The sequence below is a fragment of the Arachis hypogaea genome, chromosome 3 (assembly GCF_003086295.3).
Source record: "Arachis hypogaea cultivar Tifrunner chromosome 3, arahy.Tifrunner.gnm2.J5K5, whole genome shotgun sequence".
In the NCBI taxonomy this organism is placed as follows: domain Eukaryota; kingdom Viridiplantae; phylum Streptophyta; class Magnoliopsida; order Fabales; family Fabaceae; genus Arachis; species Arachis hypogaea.
Window position 1 is genome coordinate 60,083,769 of NC_092038.1, and position 6,704 is coordinate 60,090,472.

Here is a 6,704-nt window from a genome sequence, read left to right on the forward strand (position 1 = left end):
AAGACCGCACTGCTAAATTTGATGCCGAAGTTTCATGGCCTACCTGCTCAAGAGCCTATCAAGCACTTGAGAGATTTCCAAGCAGCCTGTTCTACTGTCAGGTGTGATGGCGCTGATGAAACTTCAATTCTGCTGAAAGCTTTTCCGTTCTCTCTTGAGGGAAAAGCAAGAGAATGGTACTACACTCAACCTCTAGCAAACGTATCCAACTGGGATACACTCAGAAAGGAGTTCCTGGAGAAATTCTTCCCATCTGAAGTTACTGATAAACTGAGGAAGGATATCTCTACAATTGTTCAGGATGACAATGAGACTCTCTTTGAATACTGGGAGCGCTTCAATAATCTTCTGGAAGCATGCCCCCACCACATGATTGACAAGATCATGCTACTCAGCTATGTCACACAAGGTATGAGACCCCAAGATAAGACCACATTGGAAAGTTCCAGCAATGGGTCTATGAAGAAGTACAAGACCACTGATGAAGCTTGGCAATTGATCAGTGATTTAGCTGAATCTACTCGGAACCACAGACAGAAGCAAGGCCGTTCAAGGGCCGTTGCAGAAATATCTTCTGGCATAAAGACTGCTGCTCTAAATCGAAGCATCTATGAAATGACCAACCTGCTGAAGCAAATGCAGTTAAATCAACAAGCTCAGCAAACTCAACCGCAGCAAAAGCAACAACTAGTTCCACAAAGAATTTGCAGAATTTGTGCTGATTACAGCCATTACACTGATGAATGCCCGCAGCTCCAACAAGAAGACAACATGGTGGCATCCACTCACAACTTTTATGACCGCCCCAACCAAGGGTACAATCAAAGTGGAAATAATAACCATGGATGGCAGGACAATTCAAACCAGAAATGGAGGGATAACAATAATAGGGGAGGTAGAGATAATCAGGGAAATCAGAGGTGGAATAATTACAACAACAGGCAGCAAAATCAACCATACCGAGCACCTCACCTGAGGCAAAACCAAGGACCACCGAACAATCAGCAGCAAACCTCTCAATTTACTCATTCTTCTGTATCTTCTAATGAAGAATTATTACAAGCTTTTGAGAATAGACAACTGGCAATGGAAATACCATCGTGAATAGTATTAACGCCAGTCTGAATGGTTTCACCTCTACTCTACAAGCTTTTATGACACAACTTGGTTCAGCACAAAATTCCAGTAACCAACCTTCAAACACCACTGGAATCCCCTCTCAACTATTACCCAATCCAAATGGAAGAATTAATGCCATCACCCTGAGGTCCGGAACCACATTGCAGGAGAGGAATCAGGAGGAACCAAGCTCACCAGAATACGCCTCAGCTGAAGAGGTGGTAGAAATCGAAGATGTTGAAGAGGAAGAGGATATACAGGACATAGCTGAAGAAGAGATAGCTCAACCACAGGAAGAGGCACAAAAAGGTGCAGGCACCACAGAAAACACTACTCCCATTCCATTTCCACAACTTGCAAGGAAGCCTAGGAAGCAGCTGGAACCTGATCCTAAAATGGTATAAATATTCAAAAAGGTTGAGGTAACTGTTCCCCTTTTTTATGTTATTCAGCAGGTACCTAAATATGCAAAGTTTCTAAAAGACTTATGTATCCATAATGATAAAATTAATGAATTAGAAACTATTCCTTTAGGTAGTTCTATATCTGCTTTAATGGGAGGATTACCTGAAAAATGTAGTGATCCAGGTCCTTGCATAGTTAGTTGTACTATTGGTGGTGTAGTAATTTATGATTGCATGTGTGACTTAGGAGCATGTGTCAGTATAATGCCTTTGTCTATATATGATGTTTTAAGGCTCCCTCCCTTAAAAAGGTCGGCAGCTCGTTTTGCGTTAGCAGATAAAAGCATTATTACAGTTGCTGGAGTTGCTGAAGATGTTTTGGTGAACATTAAAGGGCTCACATTTCCACTGATTTTTATATCTTGGAGATGCCCCATAATGATTCAGATAAGCCATCATCAATCCTACTTGGAAGACCATTCCTAAAGACATCAAAATTCAAATTAGATGCTTTTTCAGGGACATACTCCTTTGAAATAGATGGCCGCATAGTAATCTTCAATCTGAATGGAGTCATTGACAACCCCCGAGAAGATCGTTCTATCTTCCAGTGTGGTGTCATAGACGAAAGTGTGTCTGAAGTTCAAAAGGAAGAGTTTGAAGAGAGGCACACTGGACAAGGTCCAAGTGTGGGGACCCTCTTAACTGACAATGAGGACACTTCGCCATTTTCACAAGCCCCAGATAACCCAGAGCCTGTCCATGATCAAAAGTTAGAATTGAAACCTCTCCCTCCACATCTCAAATATGCTTACCTTGAGGATTAGCAGAAGCTTCCGGTTATTATTGCAAGAGAACTGACTTCTCAACAAGAAGAACAGCTACTTGATGTGTTGAGGAAGCATAAGAAGGCAATAGGGTGGAGTTTGGCAGACATAGTGGGAATCAACCCTCAAATATGCGAGCACAGAATATTTTTAGAAGAGGGAGCAAGTCCTGTCCATCAACCACAAAGAAGATTGAATCCCACCATCTTGGAAGTTGTCAAAAAGGAAGTGACCAGACTATTGGAGGCCGGTATCATATATCCCATTTCAGACAATGAATGGGTAAGCCCAGTGCAAATGGTGCCCAAGAAGTCCGTAGTCACTACAGTGAAAAATGAGCATGGAGAGCTCATAGCAACCAGAGTTCAGAATGCTTGGAGAGTCTGCATTGATTACAGGCGTCTCAACCAAGCTACTCATAAGGATCACTATCCACTTCCATTCATTGATCAAATGCTGGATCGCCTGTCAGGTAAATCACATTATTGCTTTTTAGATGGTTACACATGTTATTTCCAGATTCATATAGCTCCTGAAGATCAGGAAAATACTACTTTTACATGTCCTTTTGGGACCTATGCTTATAAGAGAATGCCCTTTTGCTTGTGCAATGCACCAGCTACTTTCCAAAGGTGCATGATGAGTCTTTTCTCTTATCTTATTGAGGACTGTATGGAAGTTTTTATGGACAATTTTAGCGTTTATGGTGATTCTTTTAACCTTTGCTTAGATGGATTATCTAGAGTATTAGATAGATGTATTAATACAAACCTTGTATTGAATTTCGAAAAATGCCACTTTATGGTAAAGCAAGGGATTGTATTGGGACATGTGGTATCTAATAATGGCATTTCTATAGACCCAGTAAAGGTGAATGTTATTTCTAGTTTACCTTACCCCTCTTCTGTGAGGGAAGTCCGTTCGTTCCTTGGCCATGCAGGTTTCTACAGGAGATTTATTAAGGACTTTAGTAAGGTGGCACTTCCCTTATCCAGATTACTACAAAAGGATATTGAGTTCGAGTTCAGTGAGGATTGCAAACAAGCATTTGATAAGCTAAAGACTGCTCTAACTCAAGCTCCAATTGTGAGAGGACCCGATTGGAGCCAGCCATTTGAAATCATGTGCGATGCTTCCAACCATGCAGTAGGAGCAGCATTGGCTCAGCGTGAAGGTAAAAATCCTTTTGTTATTGCCTATGCGTCTAAGACTTTAGACACTACCCAGTCCAATTATACCACTACTGAGAAAGAGCTACTTGCTATTGTTTTTGCTTTGGATAAATTCTGGGCTTATTTACTTGGTACTAGAGTAGTAGTGTATTCGGACCATGCAGCTCTAAAGTATCTATTGGCTAAAAAGGAATCCAAACCAAGACTTATACGTTGGATACTGTTGTTACAAGAGTTTGATTTAGAAATCAAGGATAGGAGTGGTAATCAAAATTTAGTTGTAGACCACTTGAGTCACCTTGAACATATTAAAGATGATTCTACTCCTATAGATGATAATTTTCCTTTTGACAACCTGCAAGCAGTATCTGAAGTAGTCCCTTGGTATGCACCTATTGCTAATTATTTAGTTAGCCGCACATTTCCTCCACATTTTTCTAAACATCAAAGATACAAGCTGAAAAGCGAGTCTAAATATTATATATGGGATGAGCCATATTTATGGAGATGTGGCGCTGACCAGATAATTAGACGTTGTATACCTCAATCAGAATTCCAGTCTATTTTAGAGGCCTGTCACTCATCTGAGAGTGGAGGACATTTTGGCCCTCAACGAACAGCTAGAAAGATCTTAGACTGTGGATTCTGGTGGCATACTCTTTTTAGAGATGCTGCTGAGTTTTGTAAATCTTGTCACCCATGCCAGAAATTTGGTAACATATCCAAGAGGGATGAGATGCCTCAACAATATATGCTTTTCTGTGAAATTTTTGATGTTTGGGGCATTGACTTCATGGGTCCATTTCCAAATTCTAGTGGATATTTTTATATATTGTTAGCTGTAGATTATGTTTCCAAATGGGTGGAAGCAATTCCTACCCGCACTGATGATGCTAACACTGTTGTTTCCTTTGTGAGAAACCATATTATATGCCGCTTTGGATCACCACGAGCGATCGTGAGCGATCAAGGCACCCATTTTTGTAACAGGAGACTAACATGATTGATGAAGAAGCATGGGATAATCCATAAAGTTGACACAGCTTACCATCCCCAAACTAATGGGCAAGCCGAGGTGTCAAACAGAGAAATTAAACGTATCTTGCAAAAGATAGTAAAGCCTCACAGAAAAGACTGGAGCACCAGACTACAAGATGCACTGTGGGCATATAGAACAGCATACAAGACACCCATTGGGATGAGTCCCTTCCACTTAGTTTATGGAAAAGCTTGTCATCTCCCAGTTGAAATCGAACACAGAGCCTTCTGGGCAGTTAAAGAGTGCAACATGGGGATTGAGACTGCTGGAGCTGAAAGAAAGTTGCAACTGTAGGAACTGGAGAACCTTCACCTAGAAGCTTACGAGAACTCCAGAATATACAAGGAAAAGATGAAAGCTGTGCATGATCAAAACATCAAGAAGAGAGAGTTCCAACCTGGAGATTTTGTTCTCCTTTACAAATCTCGACTGAGGCTCATGCCCGGCAAGTTGAGATCAAAATAGGAAGGTCCATATAGAATAGAGAAGGCTGAACCGTACGGAGTTTATCACCTAAGCCATCCTTCAAGTTCTGAACTTATTAAGGTTAATGGACACCGTCTGAAGCTATACCATGGTGAGAAGGTGCAGAAGAGCAAGGAGCTTGAGATCTTCCGCCTGGAAGATCCTTACATAGCAACAGATTGAGCTAGTGCAGCGTCCAACTTACGGACGTTAAAGCAAAGTGCTTGGTGGGAGACAACCCACCGCGGTATGATCGTTCATTTCTTCACTTTTAGTTTTTCTTCTTTAAATAACTCTTCTCCTTATTAGTGCTTTCGTGCTCTTTCAATTACATGTCTTTATCTTTCTTGAAAAATAAAATAAAATAAAATTTGCCGCGCGACGCGATCGCACAAGCGACGCATCCGCGTGGCAGGGGGAGTGAAGAAAAATAAAAATGAACAGAAAGTTTTGCAGGAGCAGCGCTGGAGTCGTGCCAAAGGCACAATTTACTCCACGCGATCGCGTCGCATGGAAATCATGGCCTCCCACGCGACCGCGTGCTCCACGCGGCCGCGTGCCCTGCATTTTCGACGTAAAAGGGTGCACAATGCTATATTGTGCGAGAGTGGTGCTGGATTGGTGCTGGAAGCACAATCCTGGTCACGCGACCGCGTCGCCGACGCGGCCGCGTCAATTAACTTCTGATGCACACTCACTCGATCGCATTACCCACGCGATCGCGTCACCTTAATTTGGCAATTGAATTATATTGAACAGAGAGTTGTGCTGGAGCGAGGCTGCACTCGCGCCAGCAGCACAATACAGGTCACGCGACCGCGTGACCTACGCGATCGCGTCCCCCCTTCCTGACGCGCATCCACGCGAACGCGTGCCTTCCGCGGCGGCGTCGCATGCGCCGCACAGCTCAACCCAATAAGCCAACTTATCTTATCTTTCTCTTCTCCAAACCCTACTTTTTCTTTTCCCCCCTTCTTTCTTCTTTCTCCTTTTCCCTTTCTACCTCACCTTTCACTTTCTCTCTCTCTCACCACCATTAACAAGGTTTTACCTTCTTCTTCCTTCTTCTCTTTTCTATCATTTTTATTATAGTATGTATATATATTATTATTTTCTTTTTTCTTTTCTTTTTCTTTTCACATCTTTTTTTTCCTTCTTCTTCTTTTACATGGTGTTAGAAACCTTTTGAGTCATCATTCCTCATTATATGCTTGTGGATTATTGCAAATTGTTTAACAATTATTTTTCTCCTATTTAAGGGATTGCTTGCATGTTCAATTTCATACTTTTTATATCTTGTTTACCATGCAGGCCATGTGTTTGTGAAAAAGCCCATATAGCACTATGCACTTTTCTACATTACTTTACTCTACTCTGCAACGCTTGCTTTTCACAAATTCCCTTTCATATTTTATTAATTAAATTTAATTGTCAATACAAACGTGATAGTTAGTTTGTTACAAATGGTAACCTAACTTGGACATTGAATGTTTGATATATGCTATTCATGCCTTTGCCTGCATGCCAATACACCTCTCGCATTCCATTGTCCTACATGCACTTGCTATATTTCCATTGATGAGCTTTTCACATGTATTCCGGACCATGTGTTAGTGCCATTTATCTTTATTGTGCATTGACTATCACTTACAATACCCTCTTCCTTGCTCTATCTCTT

The 6,704-nt window shown here is 41.5% G+C and overlaps 1 non-coding gene across 1 annotated transcript; it reads right to left on the minus strand.

The window, feature by feature from the left end:
• Nucleotides 1–267: 267 nt before the first annotated feature.
• On the minus strand, nucleotides 268–375 carry LOC112792933 (small nucleolar RNA R71). Its single transcript, XR_003197650.1, has one exon. It is a non-coding gene; the product is annotated as a small nucleolar RNA R71 (small nucleolar RNA).
• Nucleotides 376–6,704: the final 6,329 nt, after the last annotated feature.